The sequence below is a fragment of the Aricia agestis genome, chromosome Z, assembly GCF_905147365.1.
Source record: "Aricia agestis chromosome Z, ilAriAges1.1, whole genome shotgun sequence".
Classification (NCBI taxonomy): Eukaryota; Metazoa; Arthropoda; class Insecta; order Lepidoptera; family Lycaenidae; genus Aricia; species Aricia agestis.
Genome location: NC_056428.1, coordinates 20,006,536 through 20,030,000, shown reverse-complemented (window position 1 = coordinate 20,030,000; position 23,465 = coordinate 20,006,536). Strand labels below are relative to the sequence as shown.

At 35.0% G+C, this 23,465-nt stretch overlaps 1 protein-coding gene across 1 annotated transcript in view; it reads left to right on the top strand.

The window, feature by feature from the left end:
- LOC121739123 (glutamate receptor 1-like) overlaps positions 1 to 23,465 on the top strand; it is a 127,470-nt gene that overhangs the window by 926 nt on the left and 103,079 nt on the right. The window lies entirely within an intron of this gene.

Genomic DNA, 23,465 nt, shown 5'->3' with positions numbered 1-23,465 from the left:
TTATCCTTTGTTAAATGTTGAATAATACGTACGATCCAAAAAAACAGCACGTTTGGCCGCAAGAGAAGTTGGTTATTTAGTTCGATTTTGTGTTTTCGTGGTATCTGTCCGCTCAAGGTAACACGTTTGTGCCAAAGCATAATTCCCGGTTGTAGAATGTCCGTACTGCCGGCAAAATATTATATGGCCGGCTATTCGTTTCCTAGAAAATTAAACTCTATTGTACATAATATTACGTAGCAATATGCTACAAAGCTACAAAGTTTGTAGCGGTTGCTACGTGCGTAGCTCTTCGTAGTAGGTCCTTTGTAACACAATACTCAATACATAGTGAGAAGTGTGAGGTAGGTATACAAGGTGTAAAACTAAGTGATAATACTTTAGGGTCAGTACGTGTTCCTTGTAGAGGGTTACTTGTAACCAGTTTAATGAGCTAGATTTTTCACAAAAAGCCATTAATTAAAAAATGCACTCTTTTTTTTCTTAAACTTTGGTTTTTCTATGTTTGATTCCACAAAATTTATAACATACTAGCTGTTGCCCGCGACTTCGTCCGCGTGGACTTCAGTTTATAGCGCGCGATGTCAACAAAATTGGTGTCAAAAGCTTTTATAAAAAAACCCTGGTACCCCTTAAATCAATACAGCTGTGCAGTGTGCAAACAATAAGTACTTCATTTTTGTATGTTAAACTTTATATATTATGCCAAATTTTAAAGCTTATTTAGCCCCCCAATTACACAACTTTACCCATAAACTATTTATCATTGATAGGTTTAGCCCCAATTTCACCAACGTCTGTTAGTGTTAACAGCTTGTTAAAATATCCTGTCTTCTCTTTCATTCATATGAAAAACGAAACAGCTAACGTGATACTAATTCGAGCATTAACTTTAACAGTCGTTGGTGAAATTTGGTCTTAAGGTTACGTCACTGCCTGCACAGATAAAGTACTGAGTTATTTAATACCGTAAAATAGATATAACAATCGAAAAAAATCGAGACTTAAATGTAAGATGATACCACCTCTTATAGAAAGACTTTTGAGCAAGCGTCAGCGCGATGTAGAAGACGCACGGCGCCATCTATTATGAATTTTTTGAACAAATTTACGACCCTTACAACCCTTTTTTCCAGTAAAAAAGTAGCCTATGTCCTTTCTCAGGCTTTAGACTATCAGTATACAAAATTTCATTACAATCGGTTCGGTAGTTTTGGCGTTTGGCGTGAAAGCGAGACTGACAGACAGACAGACAGACAGAGATACTTTCGCATTCATAATATTAGTACAGATTATGTGCACACTGCACAGCTGTTTTTGGGTATTTTGATTAATTAAGGGCCGCGCTACACCGGAATGGCAGCGGCGAGGCGAGCACTTTCAGCGCTGCCATTCCGGTGTAGCGCGCTGCGCGGCCCTAAGAGGGGTACCACTTACCAGGGTTTTAAAAAGTTTTTAAATTTGACACAAATTTTGTTGACACCGCGCGCTATAAACTAAAGTCCACGCGGACGAAGTCGCGGGCAACAGCTAGTTATGAATAAAAACAATAATATATAATAAAGTAGGTATGATTAGTTCTGTTATAATAATGAAGTAAAAAATAAAGCGCCATCTGTTTTCATATATTAGAATTAAAATGTAAAAATATTTTCTGGATGGAATATAGGCCAACACAACACACTCGAACTCCTTAGAAATGCAGTAGGAGTTCTATAAGATAAGATAGATTGATTATTATTATAGCAAGTGATAATATTATTAAACACAATATTCTAACGTATTAAAAACTATAAACAAAAACATAATAACTAATAAGTATGATTAGTTCTATGTTACAACGAAGTAAAAAAAAGCGCCATCTGTTGAATCGTATTAGAACTAAAATGTTCATTGCATCGCGTCGATATATTTCTGGATTTTTTTTAATATTATACATAAAATATATTTAAGATTTTTGAAATATTATTTTAATACACATCCAAGACCCAGGAACATTGAAAACTTTTTGTTCCGCCTGCGGGACTCGAACCCAGGACCCCCGGGATGAGCGCTGGCCACGCGCAATGCGAAGTAATTTTCATCGATATTTTCATGGAAATAAGATATTTTCCCACATCAAAATGTAGCCTATGTCCTTTCTCAGACTCTAGAATAACTGTGTACAAAATTTCATTGCAATCGGTTCAGTAGTTTTGGCGTGAAAGCGAGACAGACAGACAGACAGACAGACAGACAGACAGACAGAGATACTTTCGCATTTATAATATTAGTATAGATAACTGTGCAAAATTTCATTCACCTACGTTTCCCCATTTTTCGTCAAAAGGGATACAAAGTTTTTGGCTCACGTATTAATATACTTATAGATAGTATGATAGTATATTATGTTTTTACGTTGATACTAATCGAAGCGCGTCGAGTCGTATATGAAGATAGATACGTTTTGATCTAAGGATGATTATTTCCAAATTCCAGAATAAAAACCGGCCAAGTGCATATCGGACAACGCGCATTGTAGGGTTCCGTAGTAGCCCATAAAAATGTAAAATTTTTTTTAGTTAAGTAGTCATCTTAGCCGTGATATTTTCCTTTTAAATTCAGCATAATATTTCCAACTCATATGAAATTTTTCACTGGACTCTAACGATTTTTTTTAATTTAAAACTTTAAATTAAATTTTTTGTTATTTCTTTGGTCGTTACAGTGTAACTAAGGTGTTTAACGCAATTAAAAAGTATTAGGTGTTGTTGTAGGACTATTCAGCTTGTAAAAATGCACATTTTGTTGCACTTGTTGCATTTTGTTGCACGTTTGCACACTGCACAGCTGTATTGATTTAAGGGGTACCAGGGTTTTTTTATAAAAGCTTTTGACACCAATTTTGTTGACATCGCGCGCTATAAACTAAAGTCCACGCGGACGAAGTCGCGGGCAACAGCTAGTTATGAATAAAAACAATAATATATAATAAAGTAGGTATGATTAGTTCTGTTATAATAATGAAGTAAAAAATAAAGCGCCATCTGTTTTCATATATTAGAATTAAAATGTAAAAATATTTTCTGGATGGAATATAGGCCAACACAACACACTCGAACTCCTTAGAAATGCAGTAGGAGTTCTATAAGATAAGATAGATTGATTATTATTATAGCAAGTGATAATATTATTAAACACAATATTCTAACGTATTAAAAACTATAAACAAAAACATAATAACTAATAAGTATGATTAGTTCTATGTTACAACGAAGTAAAAAAAAGCGCCATCTGTTGAATCGTATTAGAACTAAAATGTTCATTGCATCGCGTCGATATATTTCTGGATTTTTTTTAATATTATACATAAAATATATTTAAGATTTTTGAAATATTATTTTAATACACATCCAAGACCCAGGAACATTGAAAACTTTTTGTTCCGCCTGCGGGACTCGAACCCAGGACCCCCGGGATGAGCGCTGGCCACGCGCAATGCGAAGTAATTTTCATCGATATTTTCATGGAAATAAGATATTTTCCCACATCAAAATGTAGCCTATGTCCTTTCTCAGACTCTAGAATAACTGTGTACAAAATTTCATTGCAATCGGTTCAGTAGTTTTGGCGTGAAAGCGAGACAGACAGACAGACAGACAGACAGACAGACAGACAGACAGACAGACAGAGATACTTTCGCATTTATAATATTAGTATAGATTGCCTTCGTAAGCGTAGTAATATATATACATATATACATACATATATATATATATATATATATATATATATATATATATATATATATATATATATATATATATATATATATATATATATATATATATATATATATATATATATATATTGTTGCCAAAATCCTTCAAAATGGCGGACCAGAGGGAGGACTGAAGCAACGACAAACCTGAGAGTTATCTCATATCTCAGGTTTATCGTTGCTTGAGGTAGTAAAAGTATTGTTCATACCCAAAATTATGACGAAACTACGATTACTGGATAAAATAATAATATCGTAATTATCAATATGATTATTATTAGCAATAAATAAAATATTTAATTGCACAACCTTATATTTTTAGTTCTAAAAGTTCCTTGTATCCATACTAATATTATAAATGCGAAAGTGTGTATGTCTGTCTGTTACGTTTTCACTCCCAAACCGATCTCAAGTATCTCCATCCCAAAATTTGCTGAAATTTGGTATGGAGATACTTTGAGTGGGACGTGGGATACTTTTTATCCCGAAAAAATGTGCGGTTCCAGCGCGATAAAAGATTTTTGGCGCAATAAGTTGCGGGCGTCATGTAGTCCTTTTTAGTAACATAGAATATCATTGTTTATAAGTAACCCCGGTCCGAGTATATGTGTTCGGGTGTATGAGTTTTTAGGTCGGCACACAGTTGCCCAGCGGAGTGTAATACATTACCCCATTGAAATATATTTTGATCTATTTATAAAAAACTATTAGCTGTCCCGGCAAATGTTGTTTTGCTTTATAAAGTATTTCGCCCATATTATTTTATTGAAGTGACTAAATAAGTATGTCACCATGGCAACGACCATCGCAACTATCCCGTCGCACAAACAATGGTCGCCGTCAGTCTCGAGTAAGTATTGATAATTATAGGGGTTGGTGATAAAAATTTAGGGTTGTATGTATTTTTTACTGCCACATTATAAAAACATAAAAATAAAAAATTTCGTCCAAAAATTAAAAAAAAATATTTAAGTGTGAATAACCCTTATTACTTAGGGGTATGAAATCAAAATCAAAATTATTTATTTCCAAATAGGTTAACAAAGTTAACTCTTTTAGAACGTCGTGTCTACATGAGGCCTACCACCGGTTCGGGAACTACCCCGCCGAGAAGAACCGGCGTAAGAAACTCGCACGGGGCCATCTTTTACCAAAAAGGTGGAAAATAACAAAGATAGTTTAAACTAATTTACGTTAAGTATGCGAGTACTTATAGTAAGTATAAATATGGTACATTTATATAGAAGCGACCTATGGTCAGTCAGCTTATTTTTCCCAAGGTGTGCTATCATTGAGAAAATCAGTTACCTTAAAATAAGCCTTAGCACACAAACGATCTTTAACAACTTTTTTAAATTTATTAATTGAAAGATTTTGGACGTCGTCTGGGATTTGATTGTATAGGCGAATTGTACATAATATGAAAAATAGATGTTGGCCAATTCTCAGACCTACTCAATAAACTCACAAAATTTTATGAGAATCGGTCAAGCCGTTTCGGAGGAGTACGGGAACGAACATTGTGACACGAGAATTTTATATATAAGATGTTCAATACTTTGCAGTTTATTTAAAAAAAAAGTAGCGGGCCCGACGGATGGTGTCCTGTTATGTATGAAGTTTAAATTGTCAAATCGGTAAGGTTGTATTTGAAGTTAACAAACAAAACACAATTAAAATAATTCTATTCGGTGGTAAAATATTTTCAAATGTTCTTTACCACGTTATTTTTTTTTCTTCGCAAAAACCATCCTCGTATTTCAAGGAATATTATAAAAAGAATTAGCGAAATTGGTTCAGCTGTTCTCGACATTTCGCTGTTCATTTTTATATACAGGGTGTACGTCTCATTACTTGATACCGTACTCTTCGCTTGATTATTTTAAAAATGATTACATACTACCACCTACTTACTACCTTTCGACAACTATAACACGATGTGCAGTTGTTATTAACAGTACAGGAAGTTTAAATATATAGTGTACATCCCTTCGCTGTAGTTATCATACAGCATACTTCGCTGTAGGAATGTGCGAGGTTTCACATAATTTCATACAACGATTTCTAAAATGCGGCACGTTGGGAACGTGCGTGCTGTTAATGTGCGATTACTTTACACTCCACTTTTTACTTTAGACAAGTGGCAAAGCGCTAACGCTAACGCTAACGCTAACGCTAGCGCTACAAAATGTATGCGATTTGACATAAGTCATCGCTTCGCTAGCGAATACTAATGTCAAATCCATACATTTTGTAGCGCTAGCGTTAGCGTTAGCGTTTTGCCACTTGTCTACGGGGGCTGGATTGTCGGCAGAAGTGAACACTAAACATCAGAAGCAGGCATAACGTGGAGCCACCGCTGGGAAGGAGACGAAATAATAACTCGCTCTCCTACGCCGCGCTGGCTCCACTCTCTATACGTTACTATAGAGACTGTACTGTTGTTCGACCAGGTTACGTTTATCCTGATGCAGTTTGACATATTTTGCTCATAATATTTGTTAAAATAGCGTACCCTCTAATAATGACTACTCCTTTTTAATCCCACAAAAAGGCTCTACCTGCCACTTATAATGGAAGTAACAGAATTTTTAAATCCTTCGCGTGAATACTAATTTTGGATAATTAAGTGAAGTAGGAAGCGGATATTAAAACGGAAGAGAAACGGTCGAGGAGGTCAAAGGTTGCATTTCTTTCAAACTACCTTCCTTTTAGGGTTCCATACTTAGTGGGGGAAAATCCACGAAGCTATTTGTCCGTCTTCCGTAATTGTAGACTCTAATTACAACTAGCAAAAAGCCGTGCTTTGTGAGGGCTCGCATCGTCATTCTGCGAGGTAATAATATTTAAGGCAGTTTTTTTTTATATTTTACTTAGTAAGCAAAACTTGACTGACCGATGATTATACATCTTCATTCTACAAATTATTATGAATAAAAAATACTATATCAAAGCATAAATCAATAGGCGTGATAGTTTTTTTTTTTGTTTAATGAAATAAGGGGGCAAACGAGCAAACGGGTCACTTGATGGAAAGCAACTTCCGTCGCCCATGGACACACGCAGCATCGGAGAGCTGCAAGTGCGTTGCCGGCCTTTTAAGAGGGAATAGGGTAATAGGGGACGGTAAGGAAGGGAAGGGAATGAGGAGGGTAGGGAAGGGAAGGGAATAGGGGAGGGTAGGGAAGGGAATAGGGTAGGCCGTAGGGGATTGGGCCTTCGGTAAACTCACTCACTCGGCGAAACACAGCGCAAGCGCTGTTTCACGCCGGTTTTCTGTGAGAACGTGGTATTTCTCCGGTTGAACCGGCCCATTCGTGCCGAAGCATGGCTCTCCCACGTATATTTTTTCCGTAAAGTGTACCACAAAAGTGCTCAGGTTGTAGGATATTCTAGGCTCGCTTCGCTCGCCCTGACAAGTTCGTTTCATATCGTTTTTGCTATGCAATTTTCCGAGATTTTGCTGCAATAGAGATATTAAATAAGCTGACTAAAATTCGACATTTTTAATACGTCGTTGACAGACAATTTTGTTAAAATCAGTAAAGCCGTTTTGGAGGAGTACGCGGGCTAACATTGCGACACGAGAATTTTATTAATAAGATAAAAAACTAGGTACATTTTGCGCGTAGGTACTGAGTTTTGTTGTGTCGTATTTTTATTAATTTTGCTCATTGCATTTGACTATTGTGTACATTGTGTCGTCGATATACCTATTATCACTGTACACATTACACATGACCATGTTATGTTTATTTGTACAAGCTCTATAAGACTTGACATTATCACACTAACAAGTTCGCGCAAACACGATAATTATGACTGAAACACAATGAATTGCTATTCAACAAAACATGAATTCGCTAATGTAACCTGAAATACGGAAGAATATTTAGTCTAAATTTTAGATTAAGTGGTTTCCAAACTGTATGTCGTGGACCACTATAAATTTTCCAGTTTTTATGGACCTTATAGATTTTGACATCATACCTCTAATATAGCAATGATGAATTTGACATTATATTATAGCAATGAATGAATAATTGTACTTCAGGCTTACCTATACCAGCCTACCTAGCATACGCCAACGAGATATCTCACTCTACATGTTTTCTCGATGTTTGGTGGTTTGTCTCTTCATTTCTATTGACCCTAACATGACAAGCATTTTTTCTCGCGTAGATCTATTATCGAAATGACACATTTTATAGACTTTTGTCGAGATAATGTCGAGATTTTGACATTATGAGACGAGTAGTTTTTAATTATCTCGAGAGTGAGATATCTCGTTGGCGTATGCTAGGCAGGCAGGCCTCTACTTAATTCGCTTACTTCTATTTTAATTGAAATATTGTCAATTTTACTATAGTAAAATATATATAAAGTAAGTAGGTAAGTTATTTTTAAGGCGGGGATCAATCTCAAACAAAAACGATAACCTTGCACACAACCAAAGACCAAGCGTATACGCATCGCAATAAGATTCATTTTAGCTTAGCATAAAATTGTAACAACAAGGGCGGATCTTCTCTATTTTTCATGTTTTTTTTTAAATATCTTTGGAAATAAATATTAAGAAACAAAATTCTTCGGTTAAAGAAATTTTAATATACATTTACTAACAATTTATTCAAATAAAATGTATAATTATCCTAGTTAATACTTATATTTCGATGAAATAGTTTTTTCGGAGGTGAGTTTGTAAATTAATTACAGCCAAAGTATTACGTTTTATTAAAATGTTTATGGTTTAAGGTATTTTAAATATTGTGCTTTATACCTCATATTTTTTAACACTTCGTTATTATATTGGAACTAGGTACACCGGGAGTCACGGAATAACAAATTGGGGATTATCCTCGCCTTAAGTAAGTAATAGTTTTTAAAAAGTATTAAGAGCCATGGCAATCTTAGGAATAATCAAATTTGATTTTTCATTAGGAAAACTAGAACCTCAAATCGAAGGACGACGACGAATTATTATTAACCACTTTGTTTTATTAAATCCAACATCCAGGGGTCAGTCTAGACCAGTTTGGAAACCAATGATATAGATGGTATGCATAATATTAATTTAATGTTCTGTTGATGTAGTTTTGATTACATACATGAGTATTGGAAATTTAACAAAGTTTCACAATAATAATAATAAATATTATTTTAAAATTTTGTATGAACTCTATTTAGTTTTATTAAAAATTTAGTACTTATTGTAATTAGTGAAGATATGAGTGGAAGAATCAAGTGAGTAATAGATAAAAAAATGGCAATTTTTTGCACAAATATGCTGGCATTAGAGCCAGGAAAAATTATTTCAGATAAAAAAAAAACGGATTTTATGTATAGCCAGATATATTAGTCAGATTATGAAGTAGATAAGTTACATGGTTTGTTAAAATTATAAGGGAAAAATATTTTCCTTATGTATTAAAATGTTAGTAATCTGGATTTTTCCGCTAACATTTTTAATTATTTCTTACTTTGCAATAAAGCGTTGTTAAAGAATTCTGGATTATCGCAAGCTAAGCTTAAAAAATAGTCTACAACTGCTTATAAAGCAATTTTCTGCGGATTTGTGAGCTTGCTGCTTGTCCATGAGCAACGGATAATCGCTTTCTATCAGGCGATTCGTGATGCTTCTCTATCCATCTCCGCTTTAGTCGAGTAAAATATAGTCCACTAGACGACGCCGAGAACTCCGTTGTGTTAATATTTTCTGAAAATAAAAGTAACCTATGCCATTAATATTTTCTGAAAATAAAAGTAACATATCTCCATACCATAAAGTTAGTATACCTAGCTGAATAGAGCAACAATCTCGAGCTGTCAAAAAACCGAAACTGGTTTACATCTGTGTGTGAAAATATATTGTGTATATGATTAAACATGAATTCTGAGATTAAATTGTCAAAGTGCCGATAAGTGCCAACTGGGCGTCAAAAAAGATCTCGCTTGCTCAGGCCTTTGTTTCTCCATTCCGCTAGGTATATTAATTTTATGCTTCATACCAAGTTTCAGTAAAACTCGTTCAGCGGTTGGGCGTGAAGACAAACAGAAAGACACACGTTCGCATTTGTTATAATATTAGTACGGATGACTAAAAAAATCGCAGTGTCATCACTCATCAATATCAATATCTCTTAGTTGACTGCGTAACTTGATTTAAGAGGTTAAGATTACATAATTTAAGCTAAGAATCAGTTTTACCTGAAACTGAAATGACAAGTGGCTTTCTTGAAACTTAACTAAAAGCGAAGTATCAACCTGTGATGATTAGCAACATTGTTAAGACCGTTCGGTCGTTAGTTTTGTGGCGGGGAGCCAACACTCACTTACCCACTAAATCCGCCTCACTGACAGAAAACGTTCCTTATGCATTTGCCAGGTATATGCTTTGGCTTAAATTATATGTTAGATCACCAATAAATGGTTGTTTAATGTTTGATAAAAGATATTAGGTCATTGCTAGCTAATCCGGCTACTATTGTTTTTTTCGAAAACGTGATTTGGAGTATTAGAAACGGATATTGACTACCCGACAAGCACAGGACGTATTTTCATGATAATAGGACAGACACGAATATTTTATAATATGACGTAGGATATGTTTACAAGATTTTCTGGCTTAAGAGTATTTTAAGTGACATAGTTTTCAAGATTATGACTGTATTCCTAAGCTCACTATGATGTTACGTATTACTTTTAAATCATTTCGTGAGTTTTGAGTTTTAATTCGGTCAAAAGATTCAAGGTACAACTAGGATTGCTTTTCTGAGGTGAAAACTTCTTAAGCTTATGGGTGGAGCTGTGATGTGAGATGGCCTTAGCCACAAAAGATCTAATGATCTAGCTTTCTAATCCATCTTCTAACGAGCCAGGATTGTATGGATATCAGACGTGTATGTCGTGCCGCCAGACGATCGCTGGAATAAACTTACTCTGGAATGGAGACCAAGGCTGGAAAATCAGGGTGTAGCCTGTAGGTCGACCTCCAACTAGGTGGGACGACGGTCTCCGTTTAGTTGCAGGCCCATGTTAAATGCGAGTAGCAGGAGATCGGTCTTCTAAGCAATCATTGAGAGAGGCCTATGTCCAGCAGTGGACGACTATAGACTGATGATAATGTCGTGCCGATCTCAGAAACTTCGAAAGCGCGATTCAAGATTGGTCTCTCTTTGGTCCGCCACAAGCTGCCTTAAGTACTTTTTATCGTTAGATTTGAAATTGACGACGTGAGTGGAAGAAGCAGGTGAGTAGCAGTTAAAAAATGGACTTTTTTTGCAAAAAGTACTTGAAAAAAAAAACTGTGAGGTTTTATAGTATTTTAGACGACCTCTGTGGCTCAGTGGTGAGCGCGTTGGTAGCTCAAGCCGGGGGTCGCGGGTTCGAATCCCGCCGACGGAACAACTACGCACACACACACACTACGCATGAGAAAATTCGGACAATGTGCGGCCGGTCTTAAAGTTGCGGTTGGTCTACGCCTATCAAGTGTATAAAATTAATAAGTGTAGTTTGTCCAACATAACGTTTGTTCTGATCATGTCAATTTTGATGTGAATATTGCCCGTTTCAAAAATGAATACAATAACTTGTATGTCTCTATTCTTATTTTCTATTATAATTTAACTCGTTATAGGCTCTCAACAATATTCTTACAACGTTATATAATACTAGCTGTCCCGGCAAACGTTTTTTTGCCATATAAAGTATTTCGCCCAATTTCATCGAAATAGATTGAATAGTCTAAGCGAAAATCATAAAAGTTTATTGTGCGGGAACCGTACGTTTTCCGGGACAAAAAACATCCCTTGTCCTTTCCCGAGACTCAAAGTTTCTCAATACCAAAATTCTTCAAAATCGATTGAATAGTTTAGACGAAAATTAAAATAAACATTGTTAATCATTTGAATCCATCTTTTGAAATGATATGACATTAAATGTTTCACCATTAACTGATAAGTGCTGGATAGGCTATCCACAACTTATCTGACAGATACTCTATATATCCTATCCGGAATTTATCAGTAAGTGGCGAAAAAGACCCTTAAAGTTATCGATATCCACTAGATATCGATTTCTTTTAATATAATATTTTCATTTTAGCGGGAGTTCGGTTTATTCTTAGCTATACATTTAAGTCGGTAGTTTTCGACATTCAAAGCTAAGCGCTCAGTATTGGATTACTCAAATCCGATCCAAACTTTGATGTCACAAGCAAATTTCCGAATAGTTTTGAGTACTCAACGGTATAGATACCAAAATTCTGGTATTTTACCAGCTAACTTGTCAAAGGCCGTACAGTGCCGTACTCTACAGGTACCTACGGATTTAGATTTCATCGGATTAGGTTACGTTTGCCTATTACCGCGTTTACTATGTAAACTTGGAATTTACAAATCAAACTAAAATAAACCAGTAGCAAAAGTTGGAAAAGTAATAAATTAGAACATTGATGCCACGTAGATCCCGAATAGTATCTTGTAAATGGTCGCTGTTATGCATTAGTGTTCTAACCCACAATTTTTTTTGTTGTTAAATTTTGAATGCAGTCTTGTTCTAAATCATCTATAGAACATAACTGCATTCATAACTCAATATGTAATTTTTTGTGGGTTAGTACACGAATGCTTAACAGCGTCCATTAAAATTGCGCCTGATTTTCTTTGTATAATGCCATTTGATATTCGTCCTCAATATTAAATTTAAAAAAAAACACTATAATATGATAACAATTGTATTAATTTTGATATTGCAGTTTGAAGGCAGCAGTATAAAAAGCGTTAAAAAGTGTACGTAATAATAATAATAAATTAATAACATTTAGATTAAAACTGTGTATCGGGCCTCTACGTGTTGGCTTCGGCCCCACGCATGCCTTCCAAAGGTCCGGGATTTGATTGCCCGTGAGCAAGGAATACCTTACACAAACATAATAATAATAAATAAAAAACCCATTTATTTCAAAATAACAATTAAGTTAAATACAATACTTATACAAAACTTATGATGGTAATCTCATGTGAGATTTTATACTGCATATTACATAAGGAGTTGCTTATTTTTATATTACATATTATTTAAGTTTTAATATTATTTATTAATTATTTATAAAATTTCATATTATTTAATAATAATAATATTATTATCATATTCTACAATTATACATTACAAGTATCGTACATATACATTTAACATTCCAACTCGTCCTTATTAAAAACATCAACAGCACCTTATTATGAGGGTTTTAACATTTTAACTCCTAACTTATTTATGTGACATACAATGTAATTATGTGAAGACTCCACATAAGCTGCTGGCTTGCCGCCAGCCGTCGGTGTTCGGGCTTTTAAATTATCGTCAACAGAATTATGTATTGTAATATATTATAATTAACCCCCTACCGCTCATAAATGTATCCTTAGCGAAATTTAAAAACGTATTCAAAAAGTTTACAGGCGCTTATCGTGTTTAAAATTGTGTTTTAGGGTTATTGTTCTCTTGAGACTCGACGACTAAACTCACGATTGTCTTAGAACAGAATACACAAGAATGAGCACACACATAATATTATAAATAATCTGGATTGCAATAGTCTTAACAATGTCGCCTTAACAAATTTTAATAAGATCTTGCTCAAAACGGAATGTTAAGTCATCGTAATATTCGGTTTTAGAGGTTTTTAGAATATATCAATTTATTAGTAAATTGATATCTTCTAAATGGTTAAAATACATTTTAACAAACTCAATCAACAACAACAATTAAAAACCAATCAACAACATTGTTAAATAGATAAAGGTCTGCCGAAAGCCCTCGGAAACCGGATTTAAGCAACTTAGTTTTAAAACGAGAGATACAAAGCATACATGTTTATGATTTGTAATAATAAACTATATAACATGAAATAACTCTGATTATAATAATACGTTTATAATAGTTAGAAGTTTTGTATAAGCGTTTAATAAATAATACTTGGAAGAATTACTGTACACTCGTAACCTGCTAGCAAACTCACATATTAGACGAATTATAATACCGATTAAACAACAAACCTCTTTAAATCTCCATAAATTGTTCTGTATTTACAGCCATAACAATTATTCAAAAGACTAAGCAGGAAAATTGCTATTGCTACATAAAATACTCCGCAGAATTCACAACACTACGCTCTAAATACTTTTTGTAGCGGCAAAGTTACTTTTAATCTGCTTTTAATGAAGTTACCGAGTCAGGTAAGACACAGCAAACAAATTCTCTGTAGAAAAATCTTGGCAAAAAATCGCTATTTAACTTTCTTCGCTTCCTCAACAGCTTTACGGCATCATTATCAGACTGGACTGAATGAATTGTTATTGCAATTGCTATTTGCTGCGTATTTGTATAATACTAGCTATTTGACCGAGCTGCGTATTTGTAAAATCGTTGGAGCCGATTCCGAGATTGGTATAGTCTATAAAAGCTGAAGTACCAAAATGAGATAAAAATTTATTAAAACTAGCTAAAAGCCGAGCTCTGTGAGGGCTCGCGTCGTCACACCTTTACTTTTTTTTAAATAAAATAAGGGGGCAAATGAGCAAACGGATCACCTGATGATGCAACTTCCGTCGCCCATGGACACTCGCAGCATCAGAAGAGCTACAGGTGCGTTGCCGGCCTTTTAAGGGAGAAATCTCATAAAAAAAAATATGAATGTTTATAGGGTACAGAAACTAAAACAACATTTTTTACAATTTATTTCTATGTCTGTCTGTCTGTCTGTTTGTTCCGGCTAATCTCTGAAATGGCTGGAGCGATTTTGACGGGACTGTTTTAGGCACATAACTGATGAAGTAACGAATTACTTAGGCTACATTTTAACCGACTTCCGAAAAGGAGGAGGATATATTTCACTTTTTTTATAATGGTTCGCGGACAACTCCGGCATTTGTGGACCGATTTCCAAAATCCTTTTGTTGTTGAATGAGATGTCACCCAAATTTGGTAACATGATCACAAAAGTGGTGATCTGATGATGCAATCCATGAGAAATCGACGGGGCTCCTTGAAATTTATATGGAAACATATAATAATTTTACGTTTTTCTGAAGGATTTTAAGCTTAAACTACCAAAAATAAGAATTTGAGCCGAAGTATACCCTGGTTCCGAAGGTCCTATACTCTGTTATCACATTTTGCTAACGCGAACGAAGTCGCGGGCAACAGCTAGTTTAAAATAAAAATTACTATCTTATAGCACAAATCAATAGGGCGCGATAGTTTGTCCGTTAAGTGTACTGTGTAACACAAAATGTACAGGTTGTGGGATATATACTATATAATTAATGTGACAATTACATGAGAAAAAATGAATATTTTTGGAATGCATTGTAATTTGCACCAATTGAAAAAGATCAAAACGCTTTCATAGATTAATTGATGTGTTGAGCCTTTCTGGATGAGTAAAAATTTAAAATCGCGTCAGGACTCGGATTACATCGAAATTGCCAATGGCTTTAGACATAAGGTTTTCTATACAGGGCCTGTAGACAAGTGGCAAAACGCTAACGCTAACGCTAGCGCTTCAAAATGTATGCGATTTGACATAAGTCATCGCTTCGCTAGCGAATACTAATGTCAAATCCATACATTTTGTAGCGCTAGCGTTAGCGTTAGCGTTTTGCCATTTGTCTACGGGGGCAGTACGGTAAAAATGTTCAAGCTTTCACTTCTTTCGGAATTCCTATTATAAGTTCCCATAGTGCATTCCTTTCTTTTTGGGAATTTTGTTGGTAGTGTCTAATGTATATGGACAATAAGTTGTGAATGTATCAAAAAGATCTCTGCAAAGGTTTTTAATTGAGAAATAAGTTTTAAATTATTACGAATTACGAAATTAAGATAAATCTCTTGATACAAAACGCACTTACCTGATACAAAACGTTTTATCTCAAAGAAAGCTATCTGTGATAAAATCAAAGCGCTGCAACTAAATAATGAAAAAAATAATAAAAAGTGTAGAGTACGTTTAATAAATTAATAGGCTATAGCCAGAGTAGACACAATAACAAGAAATAAAATTCATACGGCAAAACAACATTTACCGGGTCAGCTAGTTTTCTATATAAACCGCGATTGACAAGGAGAGGTCAGATGTTTCTAGTCTAAGAGCGATATGAGATATCGTATTTTACATATTATTCAATGTGAACAAAGTATGAAGTATAATATCACTTAGTACAATTAGTATTTAACTCATAAAAAGTTGGAGATTGTCATTTTAAGAGTTACCATGCAATTTTCCTGTGAATCTTTATTAATAATCTGTGTCCCTATTTAAGTTATGTTTTTCTCCTAGACTAACATAGCTCCTAGACTAAAAAGGTATAATGACCGCTACCGCCTCGATTCGCCGGTTACACTTTATACTAGATGGAAACTCTGATTCCTGTTTAGAACAGTCTTGGAGGCAATTAGGTCTTGTCTAGTAAATGACATTGACGTTGAATGTTGCTTTATATACAATTAATTTATGACGTCATCGTTTGATATTCTGGTGCTGGCTGATGCAGCTTAAATGTAATAGGACTTTGAAAATATTACACATCATCCACACTAGTCATACCAGTATTAACCCTCGGTTTGTCGCGTGGGGTCTTTAAAAGCCCGGAGTTTTCGAAAACGAGAAAAAACTATATTTAAATTAATCGTATTAAATCCGCTCGTAAGGTAGCTTCCTAAAAGGAATTATATTTCGATATAATTGCCACTCATCTAAGCTTGCGTGCATGTATTGTGTGTCACAGATGTGTTTATTCACGCTGGGGTCTTTAAAGACCCCAGGTGACCAACCGCGTAAATAAATTTAATTTGATATTTTCATACAGTTTTCACACCGAAATTGATTTCTTTTGTGATTTTCCTTGCATTTTAATAATAAATCAATTAAAATGTACGTGTGTTGGTTCTTACTGTTTATATCGCTTACAAGAAGTTTTAGACGCACTTTTCCAGAAATGCATATTTTGCTATGTAGACCAAAATGATGATGATTATTTTTTGGTGATGATTAGAAACTAATTGTCGGTATATTTATCATACGTTTAAAGTATTAGAACTGGAAAATGTAGAAAATATACAAGGTTTTGGTACTGAAAAATTATCAATGTTTAACATTCAATAGTTCATATGTTATTTGGCTACTTAGCTTTTTAAATTTCAATCTAAGTTATAGGAAATTTAACTATTATTTCAGTTATCTCATGTTTTACCACAATTTTAAAACTATGTTGATTTTTTTTAATTTTCCTATCTTACGGTTTCCACCTGAAACTTTTTGACTTCTATTTTTAAATTGTGAGTTTTGGTTATAAGTATTCAAAATATAATTAATTTTTTGATTTACTCTGATTAATATTAAAATAAATAACAATAATTTGCAGAAAAAAGTTAAGAAATATATAAATTTATGTCATTTTTATGTCATTTAATTTTCGGGCTTTTAAAGACCTGGGGTCTTTAAAAGCCCGAAAATTAAAGTGACCAACGGCGTTATTTTAAAAGTGCGACCAACCGAGAGTTAAAAAAAAAAGACGGGTTGCACTCCGGGAGTGCCGGCAGAAGTGAAAACTTGATTATTAACGTTGTGCATAATTTTTTTTAACTCATTTTTTTATGAAAATCGATTATTAAAACATCGATTTTTTAATTAATCGAAACCCTTACAATCGATTAAAAATATCGACAACCGAAAAAAAACAATCGATTGTTCGATTAATCGATTTCGATGTTACAACACTACTCTCCAACCGTCTTACGGTTTTTCGATCAGCACGAGAATCTGACGCGAGTTTCACAGTTTTTTCCCATCCCACAAAAGTGCTCAAAGCCGCTAAAGAAGTTTTCACTTCAATAAATGTCTGACGATTTTGCTTTTTGGTATGGAGATACTTTGAGGCCCGGGAAAGGACATAAATGACAAAAATGTACTGTTCCCGCGTAATAAACAAATTTGGCGCAACGGAGTTGCGGGCGTCATGTAGTCATAGTATATCCTGATATTATTATCTATATAATACGCGAGCGAAAAACTTTGGAAACGTAGGTGAATGAAAATATGTTGCACAGTTATAGTTTATATGGTGAAGGAATGCATCGAGCAATGTTTTGAAATTAAGCTTTTATCATACTTTTTTTAACAAATAAAACATTACACACACTACAACACACACACTAGGAGATTGTGATTGACAAGCCTGTATACATGAATTGTACTCTTTTATTTATGGTTAAAGTCTGTTGTCAAATTGAAAATAGATTTAGTTTTTTTTTTTTATTGAATCTTATAACACGGTCAGTCTGTCATCATTTGACTTTTTTAATCTGAGCCTGTCGCAGGAAATATGTCTAAAAATAATAAAGATGTCAATATTGTGATAATAGAATTTTTATCAATAGAAAAGCGTTGAATTTTGATAATAATTTGAGGTTGAATTTCGACCATTTAGCGATCTCTAGTATTTATTTTACTATGAAACAGAAATATTAGCTTTAATATTATAACTTGTGATTCGTTTATTTTCTTCAAAGCGCAACTTACCTGCACTGTTTAACTTTAAAACTAGCTGTTTACTACATAAATAACATTTTGACTTTTAAAGTGAACTAATACTTTGTTTACACAGCTTATGAATTCAACCACTTCTTTGCTTGCTCACTTTTTACTGAATGACAGAGACAAAACTTGCGAATAAGCTTTTCAGCACTTTTTGTACTGCCACTGTTTAGCTATGTATTTATCATCACCTATAAAAATTCTTACTAATATTATAAATACGAATGTGTGTCTGTTTGTCTATCTGTTACCTTTTATGCTTAAACCACAGAACCAATTTTGATGGAATTTGGTATGGAGATACTATGAGTCCTGGTACAGGTCATAGGATACTTTTTATACGGGGAACACATACAGCTTCCGCGCGATAAATGAGTCTTAGCGCATCGGGGTGCCAGCGTCATCTAGTAAGTTCAATAAGAGAAAAAAGTAAGCAGTTAGGTTTTATTAAACACGGCGATTGTGCAACTGACAGAAATAATCTACAAATAAAGCGAGGAAACAAGAAGTAGGCAATTATTTTCAGTAACCATTAGACACGTTCAAAAGATCGTTAGTGTTTTTATGATTCGGGAAAAAGGTGAAACAATTACGTAGGTTTAACACGAACACGTGCCAAGGCATAGACGTAATAAGGGCCAACCCACACGTACCACAACCACACCACGTCGCAACGACAAAATGCTGTCAAACAGTGGTTAGGGCCAATACACACGTACCACAACCATACCACGTGGTCGGGCGTATATTTTGTATTGTAAATGAATAAGACAGACAGTTCACACGTACCACATTTTGCAGTTGTTGTCGACCGCATGTGTGATACAGACCACATCGCAACCACGGCCGACCACATCGCAAACGCAACGTTGCGTCGATGTAACGACAGTGCGCGCACGCCGCCTGCGCTCGCGCAAGGATAACAATAATAATAATTAATAATAATAAAGTTTCCTCATCAAATTTCATGAGTTTTGTGAACACGTGTTTCAGCTATAAGAGGCGGAGTCGAATTATGTCTGCACACGACGTAATCATATCGCAACAACGCAACCATGTCGACATTAAATTTTATGCATCAAATAATAATTTTTAAATTTTTGGTAGCATATTCTTAGTACACTTCACATAAAACCAAAATCACCATATGTTTCCATATAAATTTCGATTACTCATGGATCCCATCATCAGGTCACTACTTTTGTGAACATGGTACCAAATCGGAGTGAAACCTAATGGAACAAAATAAAAATTTTGAAAATCGGTTCACAAACGGCGGAGTAATAATACATACAAAAAAATATCCACAGCCGAACATATTATAACCTCCTCGTTTTTTGGAAGTCGGTTAAAAATTTACTAGGACAATTGGAAGTGGCCTAGAGGTTTCCGGTCAGTGAGTGAGTGAGTGAGAGCCAAAATTAGCTATTTTTACAGGTACATATTTCAGGATCTACCGAAGCTATCTATGAAATTTGGTATACTCCTTAAGTAATGGTATATAATTATTACGTAGGTATAATTTTATCTTTGCAATCGCAATAGACACTGAGCTACAGGCGGTCAAAAGTGCGTCGAAACGGTTCGTGTAAATAGTGCACGGCATGCGCGCGGCCTCTTGGAACATGGCCTGCGCACTTCCGTGCGCTTTGATATGAAACTATCCTGGAAAATATACGGTTCCCGCGCGATAAACGAAATTTTGCGCAACAAAGTTGCGGGCGTCATCTAGTTACTAATATCTGGTTAAAATAAAAAGGGGAAGGTATAAAAAATGGGATATCGCGCTAAAGACAAGACTGTGGCTCAGTGATTCGGATAAATCCTCCGCTCATATATCAACCGATGACCGGACTTGAGATAACATAAAATTTCCACTCGTTTTTGCTACAAATGTAGACCGATTTGTTATGATTATGAATATTATGAAGTGAGGGAAGATCTTCAGCTCAGCATATATTTTATTTTACAAAAACCCGTAAAAAAACTTAGTCTATACCATTCCTGTAATAGTAAATTTGAAAGTTAGTTTTTTATTTTGCTTTCACGTGAAACTACTTAACTGATCAACCATCATCAACTTTACATAATATATATTTTTTTGGAGGTTTTAGAAGAAGTAAACGATATATTTTATAAAGCTAGCAATACTGTGAAGGTAAAGGGTATGTCTCTCTTAGCTCTTCACGTTAAAAACTAATCAATAAAAATTATAAAATGGTCGCCGAAATTCGATTGTTGAGCGAGAACCGTACATTTTTCTCGGGACTATCTCCATACCTTTAAGCAAAATCGGCTCACCGGTGGGGGCGTGAAGAGGTAATATACAGACAGACACTTTCACCTTTTATAATATTAGTATGGTTATACTTTGAGTATCGCAGCATCTTTTAGAGTTTTAGCTTGTTCTGTTAAGGTGATATACCATCCAAACAGAACTTGTAGTATTAACACGTTCAGACCGGGGAGTACCACCGGTGGAGCACGGAGTACTCGCTGACAGGGCGGGGTGTACCACCGGTGGCCACATCACACCTGACTTTTAATGTACTAAGAAATTCGTGCCGCCTTGAAAGAGAGTATTGTAATGACCGTTCCCGCCCTGTAATATCGACAAAGTTTCATAGTGTAGCTCAGGAGATGGATATTATTTCGGGAAGTAAAAAAAAACAGGATTGAAAAATTGTACCTACTTATTAGAAACATAATATGACAAAATCACTATAAATGGTACGAAATGCAAATATTTCTGCTGGATCACATTAAGAAAATATTTAACTAAATCAAATATTAAAAAAATTATAAAGACATTGATGGTACCAGACGAAAATTATTTTTGATGAGTCACATGCAGAGCAAAAAGTATTCACGCGTTTTGATTTTTTTCTAGCCATAGCCGCAGATTCGGTTATTGTAATACGGTCGTAACAAGGCCCATCTCTTTCGGGTATTTCTAAGCATTCCTTCGGTTTTCTCTAATTTATGTTTTGGCTTCCGTTGAACAATCGGCTCATCTTCCTCTGCAGCGTCATTGGGTTGATTATCAGTGCTAATCATCTCTTTTATAATTTGTTCCCAGAATTCTAAAATACTTAGTTTCTTTCCTTCTCCAAATTTCTGGTGAATAACCCAAGCACTTACTAACATTGTGCCACAAACAATCTCGGTGATAAGTTTGCGGTACCACTTTAGGGTTTTTCTAAGGCTGGTATAGTACGAAGCCATCTGATCCTGATACATATCCACGCGTGATAAGTGATGAGACAAAACAATTGACCTATTATAGGATTATTAGCTCGTTATAAAGAGACAGAATGCTTAATTCGTGCATAATCGTTGGCCGTGTCCACCGGTGGCGCACCCCGCCCAGCAGGTCTTTCGGTTTATGGGGCGGTGATTGTACCACCGGTGGCCATATGAAGATTTTCCCCGTTTGAATACTATGTACCAGTTCAGGAGGTCCCGGTCTGAACGTGTTAAGTAGCCAAGTCGCTAGTAAGTGCTCCACGACAAGAATTAGTGCTTAAAAGTATATCCCAATTATATATAAGTAACACTAAGGGCCAGTTTTACCACTTTCTGATAAAGTGCCGAATAGGCTATCCACAACTTATTTGACAGATTCTCCATACTCTATCGGTCAAGTTAAGTGGTGGATAGCCTATCTGGCACTTGTAAGGAAGTGGTGAAACAGGCTCTAAGATTCCTATTAATTAACAACATTGTCGTGATAATTTATAATAATATTAACACCTCCATCGTGGGTATCGCAGACACAATAGATTTTCAATTGTTATGCGGCAGCCGGCTGCCGCTTAGGGATTGATGGGTTAAAATTGAATGCAGCCAATCCACACGCGTAATAAGGCAATGGCTAAATCACGGGGCTTATGCAAAGTGCAATTACTGGCGAAAACTTTACTCGCACCTAAGTTTTACCATCTCTAGCTTTACGCTGTTTTCCTAGATTACACGTACTAAACTTAATGTATTTCAGTTTATCATCATCGGTTGGAAACTGTGCTACTATTTTAAGAAAATATTATAAAATAGTTTCTAATTCTATTCATGTAATTGCCTTTTAACACAGTATTACGGTATACTCAAAATAAACCACCCTTAAAAATGTGTTTTGATGTTTGAAAGAAACTGAAGCTGTGTGTGTACTAATGTAACATTGTTACAGTTGTTCTAAAAGTAGAAACTGTTCAAAGAGGCTTACATTTCCTTCAATGATGAAGATAATATTGATAATAATACCTATAGATATAGATAATAGAAATCAATAGAAACTATTCTCAAATTGCCGAATTCTGTCCATAGGTCATTGAACCCCTGTAAAAAACTTGTGATATTTCATCGTTTTACAAACCGCGCTTGACAGTGAAGTGACAGATGTTTCTATTATCGTATTTTGCTAACTCGATGTGAACTGAGTATGTATAATATCACTTCGAACCATAAAGTTAATATACCTAGCGGAATAGAGCAACAATATCGAGCTGTCAAACGAAACCGAAATTGGTTTCATCTGTGTGTAAAGATATGTGTAAGTATACACTTACACAACCATGATTGAATATGATTTCTATGAGATTAAATTGTCAACGTGCGGCACGTGCCTACTGGACGTCAAAAAAGAGTGCTGCTCTCATGTATCACACGTCTCTTTTTACCACGCAGTGTTACTGATAGTGACATCTCTCTTGCTCAGGCCTTTGTTTCTCTATTCCGCTAGGTATATTAACTTTATGCTTCGAACTCATTAATAGTTGGAGATTATCAAAAGAGTTACCAAGAGGTTCAATTAAATAATTATACACTGGTTAAAATTGAATACAGCCAATCCACACGCGTAATAAGGCAATGGCTAAATCACGGGGCTTATGTAAAGTGCAATTACTGGCGAGGTTGTCCGCTGAATCTGTAATAGTTTGCGTCTTAACTCTTGAGTCGTTCTTTCTTCTTTGCGTTCAATTTTTTTCTTAAGTTAACAGAATACAGTGCGATCATTTTTCACATAGCTCCTAGACTAAAATAGTCAACGACCCCTTATTTTGTTTTGACTACAGTCAAAGACTGTACTTCAATATGTGTAATAAATACCAGAGT